Genomic DNA, 10,363 nt, shown 5'->3' with positions numbered 1-10,363 from the left:
TACATTATAATTAAGACCACGTAAAGTGTAACTTATAGAAAACATGGCACTAACTTCAAATTATGAATTAAAACGGAGATATTTCAATATCTAAATAAATATTTTAAAGTATATTTTAACTTTATAGTTTACATAATAGACCTTATAATTTACATCTCTACATTTTAGCAGACTCAGAGGTGATTACAAAAATAAGGAAACCAATGTCAAACAAAGGTTATGATTCATAACATTTGTCAGGACAACTTAATTAACAAATCAAACTGTAACCAAAATAAGACCCTAGAATGGCAGAGAATGCCCTTGAGTGAAGTCACGCACTTGTGAACGTTGTGTATAGGGTTAAAGGCGCCTTTGATTGTTAACAAACACTCCCCTTTTCCACTCAAGTCACTCTTTCAGCCTATCCTAAGTAACCCATAAAGAATTACACAACAAGAGATGTGGACGGCTCGAACGCCACGAGCACACTGATGCCGTCCGTACCGCAAGTCTTTGCAATGCGGCGATAACATACATAGCTAACCACTGGACTTACGAGGTCCTTGACCATGGAAACACTAACGAGTGGATAGTACGCAAAACACACTTACATTTTTAACGATACGTCCGCGCGACCGCGGGCACGTTGGAGATGAAAAATTAATTAAAAATCCGCCACACAGAACTGCAAGCGTTTTGTTTTAATACGATACAAAATCCTCGGGTCTCGATTTATTTAACAATACAATTAAAAAGTAATACGTTTAAAATTAATATTGTAAGGTAGTAAGATCGACTTTGTTTGTTTATTGCGATTTAAATCGAAAACTACTCGACCGATATTAAAAATTCTTTCACCATTAGAACGCTACATCATCACTGAGTAACATAGGCTATATGTTGTGATGTGATGAGGAAGAGCTCGAAACAGTCCATAAACATAAGTCCACGGTGCTCTCAGACGAATTTATATATACAAAATCTGACTTTTTTAAAAAAATTACCGACTTCAAGGATGCATTACATAAAAAATAACATCCTACCGTACCTATGTCTTTTATATTGATCGTTTTGAAGGCGGTGCTATGCCAAACAGGGTCGTAAAGTTTATTTTGTTTTTTGACACCACCTTATACCTACTGATCAATATAAAGGACATACTCGTAGGTACAATGTTATCTTTAATTTTTTAGAGTAATGCATCTTTAAAAACGGTTAATTTGTTTGTTAAAAACATTTTATATCTCTGTTTTTAGTGTGTTCTAGTACAAAGACCGTAAACGCCACAGTATGGGCAATTTCGTCCACTTATTTCATTTATTTTGAATTTAACAAAAAAATACTGAACCGATTTTCATGAAAATTAAAAGGGGGAAATCTGAATGTATATTTCTTCAAACAAAAAAAATATTTTGCTAAATTTGTTATAAGTGATAAAGTTATGAGGTAAAAATCACAAAAAAAACATACGCGTCGAATCTCGAACCTTCGCCTTTTTTTAAGTCGGTAATTTTTTTTCTACGCTCCACACATATTATACGAATTAAAAAGGCTATTGAAAATATTTGGCGAAATTAGTCCCAGCGTAACATTCGTATAAATGTTCGAAATTAAACTAACAAATAGAACTTTGCAAATTGGATACTTAAAAAACAATTTATTCTCTAGTGTTCCTAACGCCGGGCGATAATTACCATCTATCTATCTGTGTTATGTAGATATTGAATATGTATGTATTTATATTACTTAGTACGTTTACTTTTCGCTAGTATCGATGAGTTTGTATGTATCAAAAAACTACAAAGTCAATGTCAATAACATACTGGTATAAGATTTTAAATATTTGGATACTGATTTTTTTTTCAAATAGAAGATTTTACCGAGATTAGGATTATCCTATTTGTCTCTCCAATTATTGAAATTGCTAAACTTGAAGTGCTCCAGTAGTAAAGGCGTGTACTGTTACTAAATAAATTAAAGACAGTTTTGAAATTATGATATCAAACTATGAAAGACAAAATTTTAACGTCAACACCACCTGTATCATCATAATAAAAAAAAAAAAAATAATATAGTCATTATAAAAGCACATGTAGATTCATATGCTTTTCTAAGCACGAAGATGAAATAGAAACTACTCGTACTTCGCGAATTCGGATAGCTAGAATGTTTTAAACGAAACAAAATATTATAATAATTTTAAAATGAAAAATTAACATCGAAATTAACATTAAAGACTAAATTCGATCAGTTTGAAAACACTTCTTGTGTTCTAATAGTTTCGTTACATAAAACGATGAATGATATCGAGATGTGCAATTTCGTACTAAGTGTATTGTATAATGTTATCGAAGTACTACAAGAAATAATAGCGTAGCGCTCGCGTAGCTACCGGTCTACTTAAACGCTCGTAGACGTGCTACGAATGCTACGAGCTACGGCTACGATGGTACTATACTTAAAGTTATTGATAAAATAATGGAATGAATATTCGCAAATCTCTCTACATTATTTTATCTGTATTTATTTATGAAAAAAAAACTTTAATTTCTTAAACTGAACTGCACATGTTCCGAACGTTATTTTGTATGTACGCTTTCCAATGGTGATTATGGTGAGGTATCCATGAGAATATCCCCAAATAAAAAATGTTTTAATGCTGAATGTAAGAATATTTAACCTCTAAAAAACAGAATTCCCAAAGGACAAGACTGTTAAAGCACCATAATTATTTTTTTTATTTTTAAAAAGAATATTTGCCATATTTTTTATAATATAACCAATATTCCCATTCCCCTCAAACTAGTCGGGAAAGACTGTGCTAGGGGTACGACAATAGACCAACGGAGCGGGGATCGTACCACCATCCCTCGGTGATAAGTCCAACCGCTCTTACCGTTGAGCTATTGAGGCTTTATAATGAACCTTACGAATTAATTTTCGTGACTGTATATTGTAAGAAATAATTTATTTTGATAGAAACGTTGGATGATTGAATTATGTTCCACTGGTTGATGTATGATGGTGTGTAAGATTATTTATTGCCTCTAGGAAATATGACGGTCGATTAGTTTTCGTATAATATAGTGTTAGAAATACTTTTGCAGCAGTGTTGAATTACTGCTACTAATTCAATGTTCAAAACTATAATAATAAAAAAACAGTTACAGTTCATTTATTATTTTGGAATCTTATCATTTATCAGCCAATGGACGTTCACTACTAGACATAGAAAAAAAATATACACGTCGAATAGTTAACCCTCTCTCTGTCTTTCGTCCGTTGAAAAAGGAAAAAACAATATACTTTCGTAACACCATCCAAGACCATGGTTAAATACCAACCACTAGACCAATGAGGCAATCGGTTGAATACATAGTACAAAACCATTCTGCAACGGAAATGCCGCGTTGCAGAGACGCGCAAAGTCACAAGACGAAACTTGTTTCGCACATGTAAAATTAATTCAAAAGTTTACACAATAAATCCCGTTTTGTGGCAACTTTGTTTAATTTGAATGTGTAAAGTTAAAATAGATGTAAAATTTTCCATCCTTAAATAAATGGAATCACTCGCTGTGTGAATTATATTCGCAACCGCAGTAGCGACAATGTTATTAAAACTGTTTATTTACTCTCATACCATAAAATTTCAATTAGGAAATTAAAAAATACATCATAGTGACATAGATTCACATGCATAACGAAATTAAAAAAAAATAATTATAACACTGCCTTAATTTATTTTTTATTGTTTACATGTTAGCCCTTGACTGCAACCAACCAATGGTAAGTGATGATGCAATCTAAGATGGAAGTAAGGTAACTTGTCAGGCGTAGGATGAAAATCCACACCCATTTCGGTTTCTACACGACATCGTGCCTGAACGCTAAATCGCTTGGCGATACATCTTTGCTGGAAGGGTGGTAACCAGCCACGGCCGTAGCCTCCTACCAGCCAAGTTATAATTATAAATAACTATGCTATAAAGTATTTTTAAAAATAACTTTTATTTACTATTATAGTAGGTACAGTTAGGCATCTGTGATTTTCAGATTCAGAATTCTGAGTCGGATTATGGAATACCTACTGAGATTTTCTTTCTTTCTCTTCTGAGTAAAAATCCTTCGCCCGGAGAGAGACCCGTGCCTCAGAGAGCACGTTAAACTCCAATATTTTTTATTAGCATCCAATAGTGACCGCTAATTTAACATTATTAGTAATCCCGCCAACCCGCATAGGAGCAACGCGATGATTCTAAACCCCACATCTCCTCTCCTATAAGGAGGGAGAAATGGCCTTGTAGTTGGCCTTTAAAATAGGCTGATAATGATGACTTAACAACCATGACATTAGTTCTAGGCAACAACTTTAATTTCAATCAACATGACAGTTTATTAAACCTATATTTTAAATGGTTACTAACATACAAAATCGCTAGGGAATTATATTCGATACGTACTAGGTACATAGGTATACTAGTAATCAGCCTAACCACTTCGTTAACGGAACAACACTATTTGTTTAAATTAAATTCGATTATTCCTTCGCTTTTGTATTCTGTGGCCTCACTTTTTGTATTAAAAAAAATGAATAAAAACCGTATATTAATTCCAACGATAACGTTCCAAGCAGTAATTGGAGCGACTTTAAACAAAGTTATGAATTTCAACTTTTGAAAGGCTCAGTGCGAAGCCACTTCCATTTTTCACGCTCCGATTGTTCCATTAATGCGCGGCTCGCTGAAAGCGCATATACAATACTAGCGGACGCCCGCGACTTCGTCCGCGTGGAAATCAGTTTTTCACAAATCCCGCGGGAACCATGCTTTTTTCCGGGATGAAAAGGAGCCTATGTGTTAATCCAGAGTAAAATCTATTTGCATTCCAAATTTCAGCCAAATCGCTTCAGTAGCTGCAGCGTAAAAGAGAAATAAACACACTTACACACAAACTTTGGCCTGTATAATATTAGTGTGACTATTGGAAGCCCTGTCTTCATCTTTTTATTTATTCTTTACAAGTTAGCCTTTGACTACAATCTCACATTACGGTAAGTGATGATGCAATCAAAAGTGGAAGCGGGTTAACTTGTTAGGAGGAGGATGAAAATCCACACACCTTTCGGTTTCTACACGACATCGTACCGGTACGCTAAATCGCTTGGCAGTACGTCTTTGTCTGTAGGGTGGTAACTAGCCACGGCTGAAGCCTCACACCAGCAGACCTGGATCAATATTAAGAAAACCTCAATCGACCCAGCCGGGGATCGAGCCAGAATCTTCGTCTTGTAAGTCCACCGCGCATACCACTGCGCCACGGAGGCCATTAGAATCGAAAGATCTGAATCGAAATCTATTTTTTGGATATTTTTAATCTGTCTGTCTGCTTTTAATCTAATACTAATAGTAATATAAAGATGTAAAGTTTGTGGGGGTAATCTACTAAACCGACTTTGAAAATTCTGTTACCACTTGAAAGCCACGTTATTTGTGAGTGTCATAGGCTATATTTTATCCTCGTACAATTAGTAAAATCATATCAGTATCGCTATTCTGTAACGATGTGTTTTATCTTGACAGTATGAGTTTCGAATTTGTTTCAACCATACTACTATGAAAGTAGAAGAGCGACAGACGTAAATTCGAAACTCAGATCGCAGATTTTTTTTTTAATGCAAATAGGCTCGCGTTTGACCATGATCTAACCTGATGATAAGTGTAGATACAGTCTAAGATGGGACACGCTTGCCTAGAAGGTGCCTATATCTAATCTTTTATTATCTATATCTAATCTTTTATTATTGGATCAGCAAACAAATAACCCCTAGTACTAATTCCTTTTCTCCTTACTACAACACTATGGTGGCGGCAGATCGTTCATTTTACAGGTTGACTCGTATTAATTATTGTTTGATTTTCCTTGTTAATTTAGTTTCCCATAAATGTTAATTTTGTTATTTTATTACTCTGTTCGTTCTTGTTTCATTATTTTATTTTACTTTGTATTCATGTATAAGTTTTAAGTTAAGACACGTCACGTAGACACGTCCGTGAACTCACAAGGTTTCACCTGAAAACCAGCGCCGCTGTGGCATTGTGCTGAGATGGATACCTGTTTTGTCCACGACCAGATATTTGTATGTTCTGTTTGTTTATTTTATTTTATTTTATTACTCGTGTGTGGACAAATAAAGATATATTCTATTCTATTCTATATAGGTACTCTTGTTTTGATTACAGTGTAGGACTTTGAATTCAGGCACACTGGTAATTTTGATATGATAATAGCTATAATACCTATTACCAAAATATTCTTAATCGTCGATTATTATTAATTGCGTCTTATAATGAGTCTAGTAATTACTCCCAGACTGTACGCTCCACAGCGTACGGTAATGAAGAATTTGACGTCATCAGTTTCCCCTGTTCAATATACTAGGTTTTACACGTAACCTCATTCGCGTAGTTTCATTAATATTAAAAAGATGAACCGTTACTAAACCGTCACCCGAAGTACACCTTACTTGTTGATCCAGATCCAGAGGGTTAGCCTATTTGACTTTGGATCACGATGCTCTGGGTTCGAATCCTGGTTCAAGTTGTGGAATACTGATATATTGGAGTTTAATTCCATCATATGGAGTCCATTTGAACATAAGTACGTAGATATGGTAGAAAAACTACAGGAAGCAGTATGGCTACTCGATCGGCGAGATGCTATATATTAAAAGAAATAGACACCTACGTGAAAATGGAGTATTACTAAAATGGAACAAAATTTAATTCAAAAGTCAGAAATAACTTTACATTGGCTAATTTTCAACGCGATTCCGTAGGATGGAGTTGCATTCAGAGACAATTAATGTGGTCAAGTTCAGAACAATTCCAGACACGTGCTTTTAGTACTCTAACTTCTGTATAAACGCAAGCTAGTCATTCAATGTTGGTTAAGTAACAGACAAAAGTGAAAACATCAAATGTTATAACTTACAAGCGGGTTCTTTCTATTCAAGAAGGGTTTTGTTTTAGTTTTGGGGAAGTTTTGGTTTTGAAATTTACTTAGTCGAGGTTACTACACCATTGCTGAGTTCCTTAAAGATAAAGGCGCTTGGAGGCCATTGGATCAGCTTCCACCTTCACACAGGAAGAAAAAAATTAAGGGATTGTAATTTTGTCTTCAATTGTAAATTATAATACTGTATGATTTTGATGAGCAACTGTTGAGTTTCTTGTCTGATTAGATGATTGCAAAAACGAAAATACGATAATAAACCACGTAGTGACTCATTATTTGAATGGTACACATAATAACCATGCGGAACCCATCATTGAAAACTAAATCGGCCTATTAGTTTTGGAGATAAACGACGTTATATATACACAAACATCTCGCCCCAAACACATATACCATCTCTTTTTTAGAATTTAAACTAAAACTTAAAAATAAATATGAGTGTTATTTATATTAATTTACAATAAATCAGTTTGGATCGTGCCGCGTTGCAAGAAGCAGCTCATGACTAAGGGCCCCGTATGGGTTTGAAACTAGTCGGGCATACTCCGACGTTGTATCACGTGAGTCTTACCCATGTTTTATAACAAATTAATATACCATCTCTGTAAAATCATGGGTGAAAACAAGGCATTTTCAACTACTCGTACATGCCAGTGAAGTCTGACGTCTGAACAGTCCCTAAGCGGCCTAAGTTTACGGCGTCAGTTTTAATGGTGTCCTAATAAGGAGCCCCGCCCTCAGTCCGGACGGCTAATTGGCATCGAATCGCTTCCAAATTGCACGACACATCCCACCTCGGCGCAAATATGAGGAAAATTGGACATTTTCCCTTTTAATTCTCTTTGTTTCACACTTCCTTAAAAACCTTCCTTTTGTGTTGCCGCAACGAGGAAAACCGCACGTGAATATTCGGAGAAAACCTTTTTTTCATAGTAAAAGTTCTTTTCATTTCCATAATAAAAGAATTTAACTTTTTTGGTGAACAGTGGCTTTTTATTTTGAATGTAGAGTTGAAGACAATAATGGAGCTTTAATAGAGTAATAGTTCAAAGGTTGGAGTGACATTCAAAAGGTCTTGAGTTGAATTTTCTAGAGATGTTGACTCAACAATTGGTCCCTTACAATCTTAAATGATTTTGCACAAATAAAAAAAATATAATAAAGAGCCGTATTAATAAATAATTTGTTACGCTCACAGATCGAAAACGCTCAGTGAGCGGAAAAATAGCTCACAAAGCGTTGTGGTCACCGTAAAACATTCACATGGCGAAATTCGTGTTATGGCTCCAAGCCCCCATTAGCACAAGCATTTTTTTAACGGGCGTTAAATAAGCGTTCAAATATAATATGAAGTTAAATGAAGGCCTATTTCCAACGCCCAAAATTGAAAATGCAACACAGCTCTAAAAAAAAACGTTGCGCGCGTCGCTCGTGCGAATGAGGGCTAATGAAAACGCGCACGACGCGTTGTGGCAATAATTTTGTATTTTTTTTATATACCTTTAAATTATAACAATTTTGAGCTCAATACATCTTTAAATAATAAATGAAGATATTTTAGAGAAAGTGCTAGACAATCCTATTATATGAAAACGGTTAACAAATGAAATACGATTTTAAACAATTGCTTTATCACAGTAGAGGGCTCGTAACGGCTTTAAATTGTCCGGCGGCAAGATTCATGATAGCGGAGTATCGAGCGCAAATCATTTATTAACGCTTCCGGAAAACTGTTACAAAAGAAAATACGAAAACAAGACCAGTATCGAGCTATGCTATCTAAGGCCGGTCACAATATGGCTCTTGTTGTATAAACAAAATATTCTTTATATTCTTTTAAAGTTACACAATTTTTGTACAAGTGTAAATATAACTTATGATACTGGAAATTCATAAATATGTTGATGTTGATGATGATGTTGATTATTTTTTAACCGACTTCAAAAAGGAGGAGGTTCTCAATTCGGTCGGTATTTTTTTTTTATATTGAAATGCTTTTATTTCACATGAAATATACTCGTCACGTTGAACGAACATCAAGAACATCAAAAAATATACAGAAATAATAAAGTAAATTTTATAATTTCCTCCTTATGGTTGGTGTCAATATGTCCTCATCGTATGTATCGGACACATCGCATCTAATGAGTACGGTGTGGATCTTTGGACGCCCGCCATGCGTCGCAATGCTGTCACCGTTTTCTGTAAAGTCAATGATCGTTTAAAAGCGCGCAATACCCCATGAGTAGGTAAAATCTTACAATATTTCATAAAGAATTTACCATTACTACATTATCATCTAAGAACATATCATAGGAACACATTTGTCACTAATAAAGCTCTTAGAAGCACGCTTACCTATTGAAAATTTACTTCGTACCCCTCAAATATATTGTAATTGTTAATAAAACAATCGCAACCCAACGACAGTCTAACGTGTACAGACACCCTTAAACAACAGCAAACAAGTATAAATTATTGTGAGCACGAGACGAGACCAATGAAAAATGACATTAAACAATAGTCACGTCCCGACCAAACTTGTGCTAGAGCCGAAAAGGATTTAGGGGACCCCCGGGTGCCTTACAGTGTCCACACACGAAGTAACATCGCGAAATGTTGACGCTAACTTATGTTTCAATTTGATAAATCGAGAAGTTAGCATTTATCCTATACATTTATTTATTTATTTATTTATTTATTTATTATTCAACAAACAACACATTTAAATTAAGCCTAACCATAGTGCAACACAAACCACAGTTGGTTTTACTGTGCATTGGTTATTATTGCATAATACAATATTTAGGAACAAACAGAACATTATTAACAAACAGAAGAGGATAAATACCAAAAATAATCATTATAGGGTAGTTAAATAAAAGTGTGAGTGAACCGGTACTGCGACGCTACACAGGCTGTCCCAAAAAATAATTCTTTAGTTTCCGCTTATGTACGTTCGTGAAAATATTGGACATATAAATAAGATTGAAATTTATATTTTTGATTTCTAATAACTGTTTTTTTTTCATGAGCTTTATTTATTTACTCTATACCAAAACACAAATCATCATCAACATCATCATCATTATCATGTTGGCCGATGGACGTCCACTGCTGGACATAGGCTTCTTGCATGGACTTCCAAACAAAACAGTCTCGAGCCGCCAGCATCCAGCGGCTCCCTGCAACCCGCTTGATGTCTTCGGATCACCTAGTGGGGGGTCGCCCAACACTGCGCTTTCCGGTGCGGGGTCGCCATTCCAGCACCTTGGGACCCCAACGTCCGTTCGAAGAGCCGATGGACGGGAAAACACAAATAAACACTTATAATTTTTTAGCTAGGTAGATTTAGGTGTAGGTTT

The 10,363-nt window shown here is 35.1% G+C and overlaps 1 protein-coding gene across 5 annotated transcripts in view; it reads right to left on the bottom strand.

Moving 5' to 3' along the window:
* Positions 1 to 10,363, bottom strand: part of LOC112044621 (atypical protein kinase C) — a 263,111-nt gene that overhangs the window by 166,965 nt on the left and 85,783 nt on the right. The gene's annotated exons all lie outside the window — the stretch shown is intronic.

This window comes from Bicyclus anynana, chromosome 19, assembly GCF_947172395.1.
Source record: "Bicyclus anynana chromosome 19, ilBicAnyn1.1, whole genome shotgun sequence".
NCBI classification, from domain to species: domain Eukaryota; kingdom Metazoa; phylum Arthropoda; class Insecta; order Lepidoptera; family Nymphalidae; genus Bicyclus; species Bicyclus anynana.
This window is presented reverse-complemented; position numbering and strand designations above follow the sequence as displayed.